Source organism: Heteronotia binoei, chromosome 1 (assembly GCF_032191835.1).
Source record: "Heteronotia binoei isolate CCM8104 ecotype False Entrance Well chromosome 1, APGP_CSIRO_Hbin_v1, whole genome shotgun sequence".
NCBI classification, from domain to species: Eukaryota; Metazoa; Chordata; class Lepidosauria; order Squamata; family Gekkonidae; genus Heteronotia; species Heteronotia binoei.
The window spans coordinates 202,513,055-202,534,863 of NC_083223.1; the positions used below are offsets into that span (position 1 = coordinate 202,513,055).

General features: G+C 44.9%; 1 protein-coding gene across 6 annotated transcripts in view; it reads left to right on the forward strand.

Annotated features, from left to right (window-relative positions):
• The window catches only part of ESRRG (estrogen related receptor gamma), an 817,641-nt gene that overhangs the window by 253,226 nt on the left and 542,606 nt on the right, over window positions 1-21,809 (forward strand). The window lies entirely within an intron of this gene.

Below are 21,809 nucleotides of genomic sequence, written 5' to 3' on the forward strand. Positions count from 1 at the left end.
TTGAAGTTGTCTATGCTTGTAGCCCTCACCACCTCCTGTGGCAGTGAATTCCACATGTTAATCACCCTTTGGGTGAAGAAGTACTTCCTTTTATCCGTTTTAACCTGACCGCTCAGCAATTTCATTGAATGCCCACGAGTTCTTGTATTGTGAGAAAGGGAGAAAAGTACTTCTTTCTCTACTTTCTCCATCCCATGCATTATCTTGTAAACCTCTATCATGTCACCCCACAGTCAACGTTTCTCCAAGCTCAAGAGCCCCAAGCGTTTTAACCTTTCTTCATAGCGAAAGTGTTCCAACCCTTTAATCATTCTAGTTGCCCTTTTCTGCACTTTTTCCAATGCTATAATATCCTTTTTGAGGTGCGATGACCAAAATTGCACACAGTATTCCAAATGAGACCGCACCATCGATTTATACAGGGGCATTATGATACTGGCTGATTTGTTTTCAATTCCCTTCCTAATAATTTCTTTGCAGATTGCTTTGCAGATTTTAAATCAGCATTCACTTTTGGTTTGGGGATGGATGAGGGGTGGGGGGTGCACTGCCAATCAATTTGTGAGTTTTTGGGCTGTCTTTGGACTCTAGTCTATGTTTAGTGGTAGAGCATTTTACAACCACCTTCCAAGCGTGGACCAAGAGAGGATGCAGGCACAAGTTGGTGCTCACTTCATTCACTCTCAAAGTCTGTGTTCGGGGAGCCAAACTGAGGCAAGTTGACCTTCAGGAAGACCAACTGCTCAACTGTCCAGGGATGCAGGTGCTTGCAATGTGGGCAGACAATGTCACCCATATGCGAAAAGATGTGCTCGCTCTGCACACTCGTTGGTGGGCATGAGAGGAACGCCTTGGCCACGGAGGAGAGGGCTGGCCAGACCCCCTTCTTCACAACCCAGTAGTCCAAAGGAGACATTTCCTGCAACTTGTTGGGCTTCAAAAGATAGTCCCTCACCATCGCAGCACCTGTCTCCACTCTCATGGGGCCTACCGCTCTCAGAGGGGCCAAACAAGCCACCCGATGAGTGTCATCTTGGCACTCTTCTTGCCGTGAGTCTGGTGGGAAACACTGCCTAGCCGGGGACGTTGAGGATGAACAGCAGTGGAAGAGGCAGATGAGCTGCTTCCACCCCCCTCCTCCTCAGCTACCGGCACTGGGCCTGCCCTGACTCTGCAGTGCTCAACCTTCTGGGAGAGCTCATCTCACCAGCGATCGAGCTCGTTGGCCTGCTCAGTGATCATGCCCTTAAGGCGCGGGTCTAACATGGTCGCCATCATGTAGACCTTACCCTGGGTGAAAGTTTGAAATCAGGCCTCAAGCCTTTCCTGCAGCTTAACAACCAGGGCGTGCACCGCTGGAAGAACGTCTGCACAGCCTTGAGCTGGCACTAGAAACGAGGCCAGGTTTTCGCGGACCATGTGGACCAGGGGACAACCAGTGCGATGCTCACCGTGTCAGATGAGAGCATTTCTGTGTGGGTTTTGAAGGGCCCAAGAACCTCCACAGTCTGAGAAATGACCACCCAATCCTCTTTGGTGAGACGGTTCTCATCCTGAAAGACCCTAGTCTCCGAGACAAAGGCATCCAGGGCTGCTCTCTGCTCCACCATGCGCTCCAGCATGGCATATGTGGAGTTCCAGTGTGTGCTGATGTCACCCATCAGGTGGTGCCCTGGCACTTCTGTCAGTGTCTGTTTCTCATGCAGCAGATACGAGTCCATATTGCTGCATGAGAAGTGACCCGTGATGTGCCGACACTTCTGGAGCAGAAGTCGATACTCATGGGTCGCAGCTAGATACCGATGATCCTGGGTTTTCGTCTGGCTCGATGTGTCCTTAACCACGGGGTGGAGAAGGTGAGCCATGCAAGGAAGGCGTTTTAGGCCCTGACGCTGGACAGCCACCTTGATATTGGAGCCACCGTCAGTCACCATGAAGCCCGTGGCGATGTCCCTGCTGCCTACCCAGCCTTCTAACTGCCATGAGAGGATGGCTCTGAGAGTGTTCGCTGTGTGCGGCGCGTCGACTGCTTCGGTCTGCAGCAAGGCCCAGCAATAGCTGGCCTGGTGGCCCAGACCCTGCCTGCTGCTACTGCCACCTCCACCCTGCAGCTCACTGGGTTGCCACCAATGCGCAGTCAGGGAGAGATACCCCTCAAACGCATGTTGGGAGCTCCAGATATCTGAGGTGAAATGAACAGTCCCCCCAGCAGCATGGGACAGATGCTCCTTCACCACAGATCTGGTCGCCCTGAAAACAGATGGCACAATGGTCCTGCTAATGGTGGTTCTAGCAGGAACTTTGTACCAGGGTGCCAGGTACTCGAACAACCCTAGCACCCCATGATTCTCAACCACTGAAAATGGAAGCCCATGGACGACTGACCTGGCAAGGTTCCAGGCGATCACCCTCCTGCCATACCTGATTCCCCCTCTTGGCACACAGGTGCCACCCTCACCAAACATCTCAGGCAGAGATGGCTGGCGTCCCTGCCCTGTCACAGAACTCTCCTGGATAGCTCTGGAGGTAGTCGCGTTGGGACAGACCTCCTGGCTGGGTGATGTTGGCCGGTTGGGCACCCCAGCACCAGCCTGCTTCTCCCCCTTAAGAAGCACCACCTGGAGGTACTTCTGCAGGTGGTTCTGCATCCCTCCTGGAGTCAGGTGGGCAGGGTCCTGACCACGACTGATCCAGGCCCTGCACAGCTGGCACTGCGTATAGCGTGGATCCTCCATAAGTCCTAAATGCTTCCAGACTTCGAAGGTGTATGAATGCCCAAGCTGACCGCCAGCTTGGGTGTCCGGAGTCACCTCCTGTGAGGTGCTCGGGGCAGACACATCGTGTCTCGGGGTGGAAGGAGGGGCTGGCCATCGGGGGGAAGTGGGCAGAGATGGAAGCACCTCGTGTGTCTCCATTTCTTCCCCCTCCACCCCATGTGGCTTTCCCTCCTGGCCATCCCCTGAAGGACTGCTGGTGCCTGAAGGAACCGAAGAAGGGGGCTGGTCCTCCTCAACCAGATTCTCTTCCAGCTCCTGCACAACACTCTGCACCCTCCTTGGGGTGATCGTTTTGGACAGAAAACTGTCCCCAAAGCTCATCTCCAAGGAGGGCTGCTCTTGCTGCCCCTCCTCCGGCTGCTGAGGCCTAGCAACATCAGCTGGAGGAGAGACTGCCTGAGCAGCAGATCCCTGCTCAGTTCCAGCGCTTAATGGCACCTCTGCTGGGGCCACCCCATCAGCAGCCTCGATGAAGGGCCCAAGGCAGGACTTCTTCATCATACTCTGGTCAGAGTGCTGGATGGCGACTGTGGAGTGGCCCTACGCACAGGTGTGGGGGGGAACTGGGTCCTCCCCCTCCGTCCCCTCCACCCCTCTAGTCTTCTCCTTGGCCTTGCTCCCAGGGCCCCTCTTCTGCTGCCTGTCACTCATGTCACCCTTGGCCAGTCTCACACAACCTGAACTGAGAGTGGGGGGTTTTTTTACAAACCTAACTCATTACACTATACCATGAACCAACAGGTGCCCTGATTTCTTTTTAAAAACCTTCCCACCAAAACTTGTTTGGTTGGTTTTTTGGTCCCTAACCTGTCCTTTTTTGGGTTGGGGTAGTAATAGTCTGCTAAAGTTTAGGAGACTAGGTGATCCTGCCTCTACCTGGCTACAGTTTTTAAAATGCTACCTTGAGATGAAGGCAATCCTTGTTATATCCTCCTAGTTAAATTTCTCCTAACTAGATCCTGGGACAAACCGGATTTCCTTGCAAACTAGAAATCTGGTGTCCCCTATAACTAGAGAGAAGCTGTGGCTGACCCTATGGAAATTTAAGGATGCACCGGCTTTCAGTGGCTGAAAGCAATATGCACTGCAACCCTAGTCTCTTTAAAAGAGAGCCTGATGTGGCCTAGTAGTTACGCTGCCTTTTATGAGAAACCTAAAATCTTTTTAAATTGCACCTATCTGGCCTAATTGAATTTTGAAAGAAGATAAAGCCCTAAACTGGATTAATTTTTTTTTAAATTTCAAAAAACACAATCCCTAAAAACACCCTTATTAGTGGAGCAGCCTATTTGGTGGCCCTTGCCAAACCAAAAGCACCCTCAGACTCCAAAAATAACTCTATAAAAACATGAAAGTGACCCACCCCACACAGCCCATACACCAACCCCCTCACACCAGCCAGAGGTAATTTAAAAAAACCAAAATGTAACTTTTACCCCCCCCCAAAAAAAAAAAAACAGAACCAGGAAAAGGGACAACAGGACAGGGTGTGAAACCAACAACAATGGATCCAAACAAATCACTGAGAAAAGGTCAAGAAATTCAACTGTTAAAAAACTGATGTTTTAACAATGAAAATTAGGCCAAACAGCCTCCCCCCAAGAACCAGAACCAGAAGAGAGAAGGAACAACAGTAGCACAACACAGCAGCAACAAATCAAACACAGAATCCTTTTAAAACAGTAAAAAATACCTTTACTTTTAACAATATAGGAACTTTATGAACTCCTCCCCCCAAAAAAACCTTCACCCTAACCCCAAGAAATCCGAGCTACCCAAATAAGGAAAAGTAAAAGGACACTGCACTTTTAAAGTCCTCTCACTAAAGTAAGATATAGGCAAATTGGCAACCCCCCTACCCCAGGCCTCCACCCGCAGCAGAACCACCTAACCCTAACCCCAAATAAGCTACCCACCCACTGAAATCTGGACAAGTAAAGGGACTCTGAGTCTTAAAAAGTCCTTTTACTTTTATCCTAACTAAAATAAAAACAAGAACCCCAAGACTGCCTTACCTTAGATGTCTCCTCTTCTCCAGGCAGGTCATGCAAGGCTGAGAGAGAGGAGCAGCAGCTGAGGCCAGCACAATCTCTCTCACACACCAACAGCAACACAGCAGCAATGGAATGGAGTCCAGCCAGGCAGACTCCTTAAAAAGGTTCTCTGGTCCTACACAGAGCAGTTTCAAAAAATACCACTGCTCTGTGATTGGCCAGAGGACAGTGTTTACTTGGATACCCAAGTAAACAAAAGAACAACAATGTTGCTGATGGCTGGGGGATTAGCCCAGCCATCAGCTACACAACAGCCCTGCAAAGCATGCATTTGCAATGCATTTTGCAAATGCATGCTTTGGATTGGCTGCTGGGGCTCCTTTCCCCCTCCCCCTCCCTTCCTGATTCCAGGGAGGCTATGGGAGAGGTGGGAAAAGGCTTCCAAAGGCGGGAAAGCAGGCAAGCAGCTCCCCTGAGGCTGCAGAAGCTCCTTTCCCGCCTTTTCTATGGACTTGCAAATACTTCCGAATCAGGGGGTATTCGGAGGTTTATTCAGTTCGGCCGAACTGAATACACACCTCTAATCCTAACCCCATGCTGTCCCAAAATGGGGCAAATAATAGGATGGTTTTAGCTGTTTCAATTAGGGAAAACAGTGTGTGTGTGGGGGGAGACAAGAGTGCCTCTTCCCCCCACACCGCAGTCCAGAGCCAAATCAGATCATGACAGACTTTTAAAATGCTGTTTCCCACAGACTTGCTAGAAATTACATCATATAGTTTGATTTTCAAAGTTCTACTTGTTTAGAAGAGTGACCAAGGAAGCTTGGGAAGTTATGAAGTATAAGCAAATGCCCAGCAAAGTTGTAGCATCTTTGTATATTCATAGCACAGGATTGAAATGTATAGATCTGCTGTTTTTTGCAAGGGAAATACAGATGCATTATTTGGGATAACCAAGTTTATCTCTTTTGACATTTTATTGATATCTCTTGATCATTAAGGGCTGGATTAAGTGGTAAAAACTTTATTTATGTGGATGTTATTTGGCTTTTGCTTCAGATCTTTTTACAAAAGAGTCTGAGTGTTTAAAGTCTCCCAATTCAAAAAGAAAAATCCAAGTCTTATATGTGGATTCATCCTGTCAGAGATAAATCTATGTTTAGGTGGACATAAAGTGACAACTTGAAGATCATAATTCCAAGTGTTTCTTGAAAATAACACCAGTTCACAAAGGCAAAGAGCCTCTACCCAGTCTCTATCCTAAATTCTCAAAATACAAAGATTACATAGCAAAATATATTGTATGAAACAGCATACAAAGAATATCCATAGGTTGCCATGGTAGCACTTCTTGGAGTAATTCTGATCATTGAAATTTGTGTATGTTGTATATGTATGAAGTTGTGTATGTGCATACTGGATTGCCTATTGTCCTCTAGAACTTTAGTTTTACCTAACAACTAGTCTGGTTGATTTCCTTACAGTTCTATCATTTGATTATAGCTTAGTGGCAGTGAACAGCCCAAGTCCTTATCTGATTCAGGATTCACTACAGACTTGAGAACTGAAACTGTAGAGTACCAGTTAAATGGAAAATGCCTTCTGCACAAGAACTGTGTAACTTGTGAAGCAGCACTTGGAGGATATTTAGCAGGAAGAACGGTATCTGTGTTACAATAGTGTTGAACAACATTCACTCTGTAAAGTCTTTTGAGACTCTCATATATTATCCTTAATATAATAAAAGCCTTTCAGTGGTGACAAAATCAAGCTCCCACATTAATTGGGACTGGGATGAACTGTGGGGCATCAAGCGTTGGCCCGTCAAACAACAGTACTTGTGTGCCAATGGTTCAGTCTGCTCCTCTTTCCTGCCCTAGTGGCTGTTGCTAGCTAGCAAAGCTGATTTTCTCAGTGAAACGCAACCAATCTTAGTTCTGGCAGTTACTGGCTCTCCCTACTCTCCCTACTCCACCATTGGCTGAGCCGCCTGTCGCACTGATTTGCAGATAAAGAAACTCTAACCTAGATTGGCTGAGAGAGGGAGGAGGAGGGAAACAGTCAGAGAGATGCTTTCCTTGAGTGGCTAAGAAATCCTCCCTATCCTCCTCTGGGAGGGGGGAGGGGGGAAATGTTATCAGAAAGAAAGTCTTGGTCTGAAAGGCATCAGTATTATTATTATTTATTGTATTTGATGAATCACCCTATCCTGGCCAGTGCCAGACTCAGGCCGATGTACAACAGTAAAATCAGTTACATTTTATATATATATATATATATATATATATATATATATATAGCGTCTTTAAGTGCTCTTATTCAGTTATTGTATCACATCAGGGGTGGGGGGATCCCCCCAAGAGGGGGTGGAGAGGAAAGGTGCCGGCACAGCAATCGTTGTTGTCCTCATGCAAAGGCTTGGTGGAACATCTCTGCCTTACAGGCCCTGCAAAACTGTAAAAGATCACATAGGGCCCTGATGTCTTCTGGCAGAGTGTTCCACCAAGTTGGGGCCAGGACTGAAAAAGCTCTGGCCCTTGTTGAGGACAGCCGGACCTCTTTCGGGCCAGGGAACACCAGCAGATTTCAACTACTGGAGCGCAGCGTCCTTCCAGGAATATAGTGGAGAAGGTGGTCCCGTAGATACATCAGTCCCAGACCGCTCAAGGCCTTGAAGGTCACAACCAAAACCTTGAATCTGACCCGTTACTCAACTGGCAATGGGTGTAGCTGGCGCAGCACAGGTAGAATAGGTGCCATCCGTGGCGTTCTTGTCAGGACTCACGCTGCTGCATTCTGACCTGTTGGAACTTCCGGATCAGACTCAAGGGTAAGCCAGCATAGAGCGAGTTACAGTAGTCTAGTCTGGAGGTGACAGTTGCATGGATTAGGGCCAGTCCTGACTACAGCTGGTGGGCATTCTGTGGTGGAGTTTAGGAGGGCATAGGACTCAGGGCTTCATAAGAGTGGGGCCTGCCAGACTTCTTTCTGTGGAAACTGACTGGATGATTTTGGACCAGTCATAGACTTCCAGCCTGATCCACCTCACAGGGTTGTAAGAGGAGAATGATGTAAGCTGCTTTGGTCCCCCCTCTCACTGAGGAGAAAGACTGTCCTTCTCCTACATAGAGGCTGCAGGGAAGGGGAAGGCAATGATCAGCTAATGTCAGAGGGAAAGATAAATGGGAGGAGATAGCTTTTCCATCTCCAGGTTAGGGAATTCCTGTAGATTTAAGGGGTGGAGCCTGGAGAGGGTGGGGTTCGAGGAGGGGTGGGACCAGAGAACCACTGTTGCCAATCTCCAGGTGAGGGCTGGAGATCACTCAAAATTACAACTGCTCTCCACATGGCAGAGATCAGTTCCCCTGGAGAAAATGCAGCCCAGAGAGAATCATGGAAAAAGGTGTATATACAACATTCAAATCAGTACATAAATACAAGAGTCCATATTCAGCCACTATAGATCTAGAGATACTCTTGATCATTTGAGAAGTTTTCTCCGCTGAGTTACTTGGGTCCCACTTGTCCTAATTGGAATGGTGAGAATTTTGATGGGTGATTGGTCTTTTTAATGGTGTATGGTTTAATGGCATGGATTTTGTATTTTGGATCTTGTATGTTGTAATTTCAGCTATGAAATATGCCTCTTTGAGAAAGATGTTGAAAACTGTGGTCTAGTCAACAATACCACCATGGGCTATTTGATATAAATCCATGATTGACCAGTTAAGGAAATAAGACTATGCCTGGATTTATAAATCATCTTTATTGAGAACTGGGACTTCACAAGCACTTTACTCTATTGAAAAGAAGGAAAAGGAAGAACAGAAGTGGAAAGGTGGACCTTATTTAACTGCACTGAGTTAGTAGTGATTGAATATGGACTCTTGTATTTATGTACTCATTTGAACGTTGTATGAGTGATTATTTCTATTTGTATTTATATTGTACTAAGAAATAGAATTTCAATACTTGCATTTTTGGCTACTTAGATAAGTTAATTTTCACGGCTTTTTAAAATATACTCCTGGAGAAAATGGCTGCTTTGCAGGGTGGACTCTGAGTTATTATAACCTGTTGAGGCCGCTTCCCTCATGCTTTGGTCTCCATTGTGAAGGACTGTCCTTTTCCTACTTGGATGCTGCAGGGAAGGGATGGAAAGCTGAAGTCAGATCAATTCTCCTACAGAAAACAGTCACCTTGAGGTGTATATTCTATGGTATACCATAACACAACCAAGCCACGCAAAAAACCCCAGATCATGCCACAAGCTCACATAAGGCCGAATATGACAGGAAAAGGCCACAAAGATTCACTGTAAACAAAAGGAATGCTGTACTTCAGTGTCTGTGTGACTGTCGCACCATAATTATTCTTCCTTATCTGCAATCTGGGCCTCTTTCAGGGCTTTGAGCCACCACAGACACAGGGATACACACATACACACACATACACGAAGGGGTGGGGAAACCAGCATCTGTTTCAGCTGTGGAGTGGGTGGGAAGACAGCAAGGGAGTGTGTGTGAAAAAATGTAATGGTTAGGGGGAATGGGAAGACAGTAAAGGTGCAGGTGACTGAATGTTACGGGTGTGGGAAACGGATAAAAGGAAGTACTTCTTCACCCAAAGGGTGATTAACATGTGGAATTCACTGCCACAGGAGGTGGTGGCAGCCACAAGTATAGCCACCTTCAAGAAGGGTTTAGATAAAAATATGGAGCACAGGTCCATCAGTGGCTATTAGCCACAGTGTATGTGAGTATATAAAATTCTTTGCCACTGTGTGACACAGAGGGCGTTTTCGCACTGACCTTCAAGTGGTGCGACCACCCTCCTCACGCCGGCGGATCTGCAGGGATTTCGCACCAGAAGCGCCGGCGCACCCAAAAGAGCCGGCGACTTCCGTCGCGAAACCAGCTCAAACGGAAACCGCCAAGAAGCAGGAAAACGTTTGAGCTGGTTTCGCGACGGAAGTCGCCGGCTCTTTTGGGTGCGCCGGCGCTTCTGGTGCGAAATCCCTGCAGATCCGCCGGCGTGAGGAGGGTGGTCGCACCACTTGAAGGTCAGTGCGAAAACGCCCAGAGTGTTGGACTTGATGGGCCATTGGCCTGATCCAACATGGCTTCTCTTATGTTCTTAGGAAGAAGTAGTTGTGGTTGGGTGGTATTAGGATAAGGAGTGGTGGTGGGAAGTTGGGGGCGGGAAAGTACCAAGGGGGGAGTGGGGGGAGTGAATGCCTTGACTTGGGTGGGTGGGAAGACAACAAAGGTGGGGGGCACTTGCTCAGAGCCTCTTTCTGGGGCCCATTGTATTTCCCTTCACAACATGCCTTATTCCTAATTTAAATAATTTTATATTCCTTATTGTTACAAAGATATTAAAGCAATTTTTGAATTATCTGTACCCTGGCTGCTTTTGAACTGTCATAATTATCATGTCCAAGGTGTATTTAAAAGCAGACAGCTTGACATTTGAGGATAGCTATTTAATTATTAAGAATAAATATAAATATTAGAATAAGTTCACTAGTCCTGCCGATTGATTTAGGATATTTCAGCCTGTCTTGCACTGATTATCTACCCAAGGCAGGTAACAATGTTATCTAAAAAAACCAACTTCCTGTGAAAACACGCCACTTTTGTTAATTTAAATCTAGCAAAAATTACATAAAACCACTCACTCTTATAATCAATTCTGTCTTACACACATTCCTTGAAATCTGTGAGTGCCTTCCTGATTAATTCAGGAAACTCATTTCATACTGTGGGAGCTACAACTGAGAAAACTGAAGACTGAGCAGTGCCAGTCGTAACCCAGAAACAGAAACATATCTAATGAATGAACTTGGGGAAAGATGGTACTTCAGATATGTAGGTCCCAGGCCAGAAAGTTAAGAACCAGCATCTTGAATTAACAAATGGGCTGCCAATGTAAGACTGTAAAAATATTTTTAGTCTGTCTATAAGTAATGTTCATGGAAGTATTTACAGATTATGCGTATATCTATATGGCTACAATAGCACTGGACTCTATCTAACAAAAGCTAATCAGACGTAAAACATTGTCTTGATGTTTCAGACTTAGATTTGCTTATTTTGATGGTGTCAACATGGTCATAGAATTTATGAAGGCTACTACCTGTAATCTTGATCCATGCCTTTAGTAGCTATTAAAATATTGCAGAATATCTGTTACCGCCCCCCCTCCCCTCATGTTGTTTAACCTTTATGTGGAAACATTTGGGGACACTGTCTGGATTTACATGGGATATCTAAACCACCAGAACTTGCTGTGGCCAACCTGGATCAGTGCTTGTCTACCATGTTCAAATAGCTAAAGATGGATAATTTGAAACTGAGTCGTGATAAAACAGAGATGATGCTGATCAGTGTGGCTGATTTCAAAGGGTATTACAATGGATAAGGTTCATTTGTCCTTGTCTGACTCTATAAGAAGTCTGGGAGTTATTTTGGAACCAGAATTGATGATAGAAAAACAGATGAAAATTGCTGCTAAGAATGCTTCTTGTCATCTGTATCTGGCTTATAAATCAGTTTCTTCCTTAATTCAGCAAATCAGGCCATGCTGATCTGTGCTACAACTGGTGTAATGCATTCTACCTGCTGCTGTTTTTGAAGACAATTAGGAAACTTCAGCTGAAGAATTTGGCATCTTGTTTGTTGTAACAGTATAATGCCAAAGCAGCCATTTTCTCCAGGGAAACTGATCTCTGTCATTGGAAGATCAGATGACATTCCAGGAGATCCACAGGACCCACCTGATGGTTATCAACCACAATAGGGTTGCCAGGTTCAACTTAGGAAGTGTCTAGGGACTTTTGGGGTAGAGCCAGGAGCAAGGTTGTGACAAGCATGATTGAACTCCAAAAAGAGTTCTGGCCATCACATTTAAAGGGATCAAACTCTGTTTAAAGAAGGGTTTAGATAAAAATATGGAGCACAGGTCCATCAGTGGCTATTAGCCACAGTGTATGTGTGTATATAAAATTTTTTGCCACTGTGTGACACAGAGTGTTGGACTTGATGGGCCGTTGGCCTGATCCAACATGGCTTCTCTTATGTTCTTAAATGCCTTCCCTTCCTTGGAAATAATGGAGGATGGGGGCACATTATTTTGGGGTTCATAGAATTGGACACCCTGGTCCAATCTTTTTTAAACTTGGGGTGTTTTTTGAGGTGATGTGCCAGATGCTATGCTGAAAATTTGGTGCCTCTAACTCAAAAAGCAGCCCCAAGAGCCCCAGATACCCACAGATCGATTCTCCATTATATCCTTTGGGAACCAGTCTCCATAGGGTATGATGAAGAGCCCAGCACATTGAACCCTTCCCCCACTTTCTGATAACCCTGAAGTGGTGTGTGTGCTTCAAACCAGGGATCCCCTGCTGCCCACTGGGGATTGGTAACCCTAAACCACAGTGTTGGCTAGAAATAATGCTTTTTCTGTCATGGCCCCTGCCTGGTGAGACAGCCTACATCAGGGATGTTTGAAAATATGTGTATAAAAAGAAATTTTTGCTAATGCCTTTACACGTTGCTTTTATCAGAGTATTCCAGGGGTGGCCAACGGTAGCTCTCCGGATGTTTTTTGCCTACAACTCCCATCAGCCCCAGCTATTGGCCATGCTGGCTGGAGCTGATGGGAGTTGTAGGCAAAAATCATCCAGAGAGCTACCGTTGGCCACCCCTGTATTCTATTTAAATTTGCATAATTGCATAGTACATAACTGCGAACACTGAGTGTTTTGTTTTAAAGATTAAATTTAAATTAAAGCTTGCTTCTTGAAGGAGTATGTTGAGCTAGGAACACTTTTTTTAAAAAAAAAACAAGGACTGTTTCTCCTCTTGCTGAATACATTCTTAAACAGTTGTATGTAGTTTAGTATATTGGGGACAGAATGTGGTTCATAAGGCTTTCACAGTTGCTCTTGGGTTACACATGTTTCTGGTTGTGTTCAGGTTCAGGCCAAGGCTTTTGCACAGCTTCGCAACTTGTTACCAGGGAACTGTTTCAGCCAACTTCACTGAAAGAATTTAGGCACATAGTGGAGCCTTTTTGAAAAATCCTTGGCATTTTAAACTGCTGTGTAGATGTTTTAGGAAACCTCATTTCTTAGTATTTTATTGGATGCTGCTGATGTTTTAGTTTTGTTTTAGGGTTTTAATGATTTTCTATGAGCTTTTGTGTATTGTCCTGTATTTTTGAGGCCAAAATTAATGAATAAATTGTTAATAAATAAATAAATAAATAAATGTAATTGCAAAATATAAACTCAAAATGGAAGTTTAAGCATTTGGATTGCTGTCATAACGGCTTACAGGGTACCTATAGTGATTACTAACATATCACTGGTTGTCTTCCTTCCTGGAATTCTTTTCTGTTCCATTCTCCATCATTGTTGATCAACAACATTGCACATGAAAGTCCCGCTTAAACTCTCTTCATGTCATTTACATCCTCTTGTTGAGAAATGCCTCTTTCATCTTTGTCTGATGTTCCTAAACAAGGAAACAAGCTATAACAGATACCTTTCTTTCTTTCTTTCTTTTTTGTTTTTAGATCTCTAGGTAACATTTTAACCTGTGTCATGTTCATAGCTTGGCATCAGAAGTAATATTCCAGGAACTGTTCTGCTGCTTGTTAAAAAGGATAGGACCCCAGAGATATCTTTAAATATGTCTGTAAAGTGAGAGGTGCCAAGAGAAAGATAATATGGCTGATTATAGTTATTTACCTTACATTTTCATTCGCCTTTAACTGGGTGTAATTTAAGGGCATGAAATCTTTTATTGGAACCGTATTTGCATTAAGCAGCTCTAAGTAACCATGAAAGTGCAGAGGCTGAAAAATTGACAGCCTAGGTTCCTAGAATCCCAAAGTAGCATTTTTGTAATAGGCATACAAACAAATCAAATAAACATGTTTTGCTTCAATGATTTAAAGAATATGGTCTTTGGGGTAATTTGTCTTTTTCTTCCCTTCTTTTCATTTTTTTTTTAAAGAAAAAACTATCATTTCTAGCCTTCTCTACATCTATCTGTAGCATGCAGCACCACCTAACAATCTACAGCAATTTCCAAAAGGGCTATTGGGACTGCCTACAGTTGTTCTTTGGTTTAGATTTCCGTGAGCCATCATATCAGCTTTAACAAAAGCGTAAGATTACCTGGATGGTGATGCATTACATTTTCTTCCGGTATTTCTTCCACAATGTGCATATGATTAGTATTATCTTTAGCATTTATACCCCCCCCCCCACCTTCTGTCAGTATTGATGTCCAAGGCAATTTTGTAAAGCAGTGTTACTTTTTAATTCAAAGAAACAGACTTCGGGATCAATAGACAAGACCATTCAGCAAACTGGTCTTGCAATTCCATTTCGTTTAAAACAATGTATGTTATGCATTGTACAAATTTAAACCACTGAGAAAGGCCTCATTGCTGAAACATGTTTGGTTTGGTTTACATGTATTTTACATTATTTATAACTAGCTTGATACCCGTGCTTCACTACAGTATGTAAGTACTATTTGTGAATTTCTTTGCTACAACTCTAAGTTGCTTCTTCCTTGTAGCACTGGTGTACCTTACATATTGTCTGCCAGGAGTTTTCTTGAGGGCAGTAAGAGGTGATGGCTGTGAGAGGTAAGTGGGGGAGTTGGCCTGAGGGAGCAGTGGTATGGTGCAAGGGTCCCCAACCCCCAGGCCGCTGACCAGTACCGGTCTATGGCCTGTTAGCAACTGGGCTGCGGAGCGAGGCAGAGGCGCTGCACTGCCCCTTTCATCCTGCTGCCCATTCTGCCTGCCCAGGACTTGGGCAGTCAAAAGAGGCAGCACGGCCTCACTACAAGGCTGCCTCCCATTGCAGGGGCCTCCCTTTGAAGGGGCAGCATGGCAGCAACCTTCGCCTACCCCTCATTTAAAGACCCCCCATGGGGGTTAGGGATGGGGAATGCACCTGGGGGCAGCCTGGGGCAGTAAAAACCCCAGCACCACCCCAAACTGGTCCGTGGAAAAATTGTCTTTCATGAAACTGGTCCCTGGAGCCAAAAAGGTTGGAAGCCACTGGACTGTGGTGGACACTTCAGCATGTTCATGTGAGAGGTTCACTTCTGAACGGGCCTTCGAAAGGTCATGCATCATTTTCTCCTGATCATTTGAAAACTCAGTTTCCATACTGGCTTTTATGTAAAATCTCTTGTGAATTTGTAGAGGAAGACTGGGAGGTGCATTTTACTTCAGGGCACATTCAGTGACCCAATAGTAAATGCATACTGTTGAGAATCTAGTTTACTCATATGTAAGCCTCACTGGTGCTGGTGCAATGCTCAGTTGGATCCACTATATATTTACTTAGAATTGTGTCAGCATGTCACTAAGGCTTATTCTGAAGTAAGCATGCATCGGATTCTGAGTAATTGTGTATAACTGATGGCAGAGTTTTACTGTACTTTACTGTAAGAATTCTGATGCAACAAGGGCCAATCCTGACATGAAAGAATATAATTGTAAGCATTGCTTATTTTACTTAGTAAAATAGATTTTAAAATTATGGGGCAAATGCTACAGTACTTTTTAGCTGCCTTCACAAATTTGGTGAGAAGCAGGCTATAAATATATAATTAAACAGTCTCATTTCAGATTAGGTTACCAAAATATCGAGGTTTCTAACAGTACAAATTCTGTAGCTGATAATGCTCAGGCATTTATATATATGAATACATTTATATATTTATATAAATAGAACGGGTCCTTAACATGGTACCTATGGGCCTCATAGAGCATGCTGACGCCTTTTGTGGCAACCGCCAAGGGTTTTTAGAAAGTGGATGGGGGCAGGTGGCAGGCCTGTAGCCAGGGTGGGGCCCAGGGGGGGGGGGGACAGCCTCTCCATCCAACCCCCACTTCCACCTGTGTGGCCCCTCCTTTCCCTACTGCCCCATTTTTGCCGCCGTCGCTGCTCTTCCTGGGCTCTTCCCACTGCGTTCCTGCCTCAACTGCTCTACCCGCAGCCCCATTTTTGCTGCTGCCGCTCTCCCCAGGCTCTTCCCTGCCTCCCAAGCTCTCCCCACAGCCCCGTTTTTGCTGACACCACTCTCTCTGGGCTCTTCCCTGCCTCCCCTGCAGCCCTGTTTTTACTGCCGCCACTCTCCCCAAGCTCTTCCCTGTCTCCCCTGCTCTCCTCACAGCCCCATTTTTGTTGCCGCCGCTCTCCTCGGGCTCTTCCCTGCCTCCCAAGCTCTCCTCACAGCCCAGTTTTTGCCGTCGCCACTCTCCCTGGGTTCTTCTCTGCCTCCCCTGCAGCCCCGCTTTCACTGCTGCTGCTCTTCCCAGGCTCTTCCCTGCCTCTCTCACTTTCCCTGCAGCTCCGTTTTTGCCGCTGCTGCTCTCCCCAGACTCTTCCCTCCCTCCCAAGCTCTCCCTGCAGTCCAATTTTTGCCACCACTGCTCTCCCCAGACTCTTCCCTGCTTTCCAAGCTCTCCCCACAGCCCCTTTTCACCGCCGCTGCTCTCCCTGGGCTCTTTCCTGCCTCCTAAGCTCTCCCCACAGCCCTGTTTTCACGATTGTCGCTCTCCTCGGGCTCTTCCCTGCCTCACCCATTCTTTCCGCACTGCCTGCAGCCCCGTTTTCACCGCTGCCGCTCTCCCCGGGCTCTTCCCTGCCTCCCAAGCTCTCCCCACAGCCCCGTTTTTGCCACTGCCACCCTCCCCAGGCTCTTCTTTCCACCCCCAAGAGCATGAGAGAGAGCTGGTGCTCAGAGGCTGGCTGCTGGAAGAAGCAATCAAGACTCCATGCCCCCCCCAAATTTTTTTATGTCCTGGGCCCCCCCACTCCAACATTTCTGGCTATGGGGCTGCCAGGTGGGGCTTTTGGGGACCAAGGCTTCCAATTGGCCATTGGACATTTGATTGACTGTGCAGATTTCTTAAAATATTGTTTTGGTCTAGCAGCAGCCACTTCAGCTCAAAGATTTTCACTGTGTGAGTGAAGGTAAGTTGAGGCAGCCACTTTGTGGTTTGCTTCACCTCCTGTGGCAGCCACTGTGTAGTAGCTATTGTATAGCTGCACCCTGCACACTAAGTCAGAATTCTAAAGGTGTCTGTAGACTCAAAAGGTTAGGGGACCTCCAAGATAGAAGAATCAAGTAACAGGGGTGTCAAACTCATTTGTTATGAGGTCCAGATCTGATATAAATGAGACCTTGTTGGGCTGGGCCATGTCAGGTTGAGCCGGGCCATGTTGTACCTTTATTATTGTTAGCCGCCCTGATTCCGTTTGGAATAGGCGGGATATAAATCGAAAGTAAGTAAGTAAATAAATAAATACTTATTTAAACTTAGGTAGCAGAGGTATAAACTTTATAAAGGACACAAACACAATTACATATTTTTTTAAAAAAACAAAACCTTAAAGCATGCTTAAAACATTAGCTCTCATTGGTCTTAAAGGCACTTTCTTTGTTTCTCTCCCATGGGATCCAGGGAACTGGGCAAAGGAAGGTCTGGCTCTTTACTTCCTTCCCCAGAGGGCCAGGAAGGGGAAGGAAGAGAGGCTTGGCTCAGTAGCTCTGCTGTGCGATTGAGAGAACCTGGAAAAACAAGCTCTGCCTTCCCCCCCTTCCTCCCCAAGGGAGGAGCCTCAGCCAATGGAGAAAATAGAGGTTTTGCTCTGTAACTCCTGTGCGATTGAGCAAGCCTTGCAAAACAAGGTGTTATCCAGAAGGAAGCAAGAGATAGGGAGAAGGAAGCAGATGACAGCCAGTTGCTCAGGGGCCTGATAGCAGCCCTCTGGGGGCCTGATTTGTCCCCCAGGCCACATGTTTGACACCCCTGATTGTAAAGGATGTTTTAATGTACATAAACATAGAAAGGCTTGTTGCCTTTAGAAAACATGTTGTTCCTAGCCTAGCCTTGTTAGAGAAAGAATTCAGAAACACCATTAATTTGTAGCCCTACTTGTGAATGCCCAATTTTAAAGCAAAAATAAAGTGTAGGATCCAAACTGACTGGTACTTGCCATCCTCAGCAGAGTTATACAACTTTCATTGAAGTCACTGGGCTTCAAAGGGTGTAACTCTGCTTAGGATACCACGGCAAATCTCTTTTTCAAAATGCATCTTCATTTTCTTTTACAATTCACTGTGGAGGCTTTGATCCCAAGCAGTCTTACTGGAAGACAGTCCCACTGAAACTGGTAGATGCTGCTGAGAATACATTTGTGCTTAGTCACTTTTCAAGAGTCAGCTTTTAAGATTAAAAAAAATCACCCATATTCTTTTTGTTGTCTTGTTTTAATGATATTTAACTTCCCAGGTATTGTCATTATATTTAGATAGAATAGTACACTATCTCCCTTCCTTCCCACCCCCACCCTGTTCAAACACAGTTCATTTTCATTAAGGCTTGCCAGTCTAGACCTAATGAATGCATTCACAGTAATGTTTTCATCTTTCAGAGGTGAACTTGACTTAGAAATTGTCCCTGATGATATCAGTTTAAAGACTACTTGAGCTGCTGGTTTAAGAAAAGTTCCTGTATTTTGTTCTATTGTTGCTAAAGAAAAGGCTTTGGTATAATCAAAACAGTGCCGTTTGTAACTTAATAAAGTGTACGGCAAGAAACCATGAAAAGGGCAAGTAGTATTATGACTTGAAAAGTATATGTATGTTTAATATTCATTCAGCAAAGAGTAATTTTTTTAGAAAAGGGAATGGATTTGACTGATAGCAGTAAAAGTACACCAGTATTTTGATAGTGCATATGTTCTTATTATATCATCATATTCCACAAAAAAACAGGAGCTGGAGTCCTGCTCTTGTGACTATATCAACAAAGGGCTGGATCTTTTCTCAGGAAATGCATGCCATTTTCCTGAGTGTGGGGATCCCCTTAAAGGATTTTGGCATGAGGGTGGGGCTGGAGAGGGCTCTCACAGCAGCTGCCCTTTCAAGGACAACCTCTGCCAGAGCTATGGCTGACCCAAGGCCATTCCAGCAGGTGCAAGTGGAGGAGTGGGGAATCAAACCTGGTTCTCCCAGATAAGAGTCCGCACACTTAACCACTACACCACACTGGCTCTCCGGACCTGCAGCAAGTCATGTAATCTCAGTCTAACCTACCTCATAGGATTGTCATGAAGATAAAATGGAATTGAGGAGAATAATATAAATATAGATGGAGTTGAAGAGAATAATATAGAATAAAGATAGGGTATAAATTAAATCAGGGCTTTTTTTGTAGAAAAAGCCCAGCAGGAACTCATTTGCATATTAGGCCACACCCCTTGGCACTAAACCAGCCGGAATTGTGTTCCTGCTCAAAAAAAGCCCTGAATGAAATAAATAAATATCCTAAGCAAAATTGCACTCTTCATAGTCAATTGACTTCAGCGCACTTAGAAATATATAACTCTTTTTAGGCTTGTTTGGTAAGAGACTTAACTATAAACCAGAACATTTATGGATAAAATTACTTTAGCTTGCTAAGTAATGTTAGGCAACCACTTATCTCTCATGGTCATTCTTCAATATAAGAATAAAAATATTGACCAATTTTACAGGGCTGTTTTAAGGATTACTGGGGTTCTTTGAACATTTGAGATGGCTAAATAAATGCTAAGATTCTTATCATTGCACTGGATCCCACAGAGGATTTCCGCAGATGGAAGGAGAAATTTTTGCTGGTTCTCCCCTTCCACTGCAGATACCAGACTCCTGCTCCAGAAGCTGTTCCTTAGGTCCCCATTCCACCAAGAGCAGCAATTTGGGCTGTAGAAAGAGGAGGGAGTAAGGAAGTCCTGCTCTGTGGATGGTAATTCCTTCCCTCCACAGAAATGTGCTCTAAGAACCAAGTCGTTCTTATTACTTCTAGCTACAGCAGTATATAATCAAGTAGTCAGGACTGGTCTACACAACATAATGATCATGCTAGTTGTCTCAGTGTTAGAGGCTAAAATGGTTAAATTGAGTTAGACCTATGCCCCATCTTTCAGAAAAAGTTTTTAAATAAAGTTTTTTAAAAAAATTAATAGAGATTTTGTTTCCAGGCTAAGACTAAAAATAAACAGCTGTATAGTACTTCATTAAGCTGCCTGCTTGGAGTGATTTTCCCATTGATTAGTCTCAGGGCTAATGCTGGTTCATTCCTCATTTCATTGCTAATTAACATCAGCTCTGCTCCTGACCACTTGACCGCATTCTCTCTATGAACTTGTGCTGTTTCAAAAAGAAACTACTATTCCTTCTTAAAGAACTAAGGAAGAGAAATACATCAAGCATACTTTTTTTTTTTCAGTTGACTTTTCTGAAAAGGCAGAAAATGTTAAAGGCTGCTTATATTGCATTAGGGCAGTGTACAATGTGTTGTTTGTATATATTTACTTATTTTACCTCATGTATACCCTGCCTTTCTCTCCAATAGGAATTCAAGAGCCCAATCTTCCAATGCAGCCAGCTGGGTGACCTTGGGCCAGTCATAGCTCTCAGAGTTCCTTCAGTCCCACCTACCCCACAGGATGTCTGTTGTGGAGAGAGGAAGGGAAAGTGATTTTAAGCTGCTTTGAGACTCCTTCAGGCAGTGAAGGGCAGTGTGTAAAACCACTCCTCCTCCTCTGCTACTTACACCATTCTCTCCTCCATTTTATCTTCACAACAACTCTGGGATGTAAATTGAGGTAAGATGCAGAGTGCCTGGCTCAAGGTCTCCCAGCAAGCTTTCATGAGGATTCAAACCTGGGTTTCCCAGATCCCAATCCAACACCCTAACCACTACATTCACACTGGCTGTATAAGTGATAGTGGATGCACATGGGAGCTCATATGACAGTCCCACATCAACCCCTGCAGGAGCTGAAGTGAAAGACAGAAAGCACAGTACACGTGTTTATTTTTATTTCTGTATTTTAAAATGCATATCCTGCTGATGTACCTGTGCAAGGCATGCAAAAACTTCCAGAACAATGCATCTATTTCAAATAAATGATGATTGGAAACTAAAACACAAAAGTCAGGGTTTTATGTCTGCGTAGCTAACAAATGGACAGGTTTTTTAAGCATTTGACATTACTCTGAGACATATTATAGATATATGGGATGCTTTTGTGCCTTGAACCAGCCTCATGCATGGTAAAGCACTTGCTGCACCAAGGCCCAACAGAGAGCTCACCTATCCCCCCCCAACCCCCCCCCCCCTGCAGTATCATAGGTGGGTATCAATGGAGCACAGCTCTCCCATTCAACATGCTTTCTCAAAGTGACTCTTCCACCAGGTAATGGGAGCTCATGATGTCACTAGAACTTGAGGGATGGCAGAGGGAATTACCCAAGATTGATCCCAAGACTCTTCTGATGACCCAGAGAGCCTCCCATTTTCTGCTTGGAGAGAAGTTGGACTTCCTGGTTTCCTTCAGCCCTTCCTCTCTGACACCAGAGGCAAATAGGAGTATGCATTTACATGCGCTGAGGCAGAGGGTGTTGTGGAAGAGGGTGAGGAACATGGTATACTAACAGTTGTGACTCTGAAGGGCATCATTCTCAGGAGGACTCCCCCCAAACTTAGATCTGAACCTGTTTTTGCTTATAGTCTAAGAGCATGGTATGACAGGTACTTGTAGCATGGAAAGGAAAGATAGGAAGGAGTGCAGTCCTGATGCTGTCCAATAGTCTCAATGAATATTCCTTATAATCCAATCCTTTGGGACCTTTCAGTGTTCTGCAGGACTGCCACAGAAACCCTACTATCTTTGCTGCTGAAGCTGGGGTTCAGTGGAATCCATGCTGCAGGTTGAGCTTTGCATGGTTTAGTTAGCTTTTGGGTATTTTGGATTACAAGGAATATTTATTGAGACTTGAATATATCAGGGGGTTTTTTTTGGGGGGGGGGGTTAGGTGGGAGTACACTGAAGGGATGGCACATACTATTGCTGCTGTTTTTATGTCTGCAAGCCATGTGATGACTATGGTGTTTCCAGCACAAAGCTCGGCTAATCCAGTTTTATTTGCTTACTAGCACAGTCA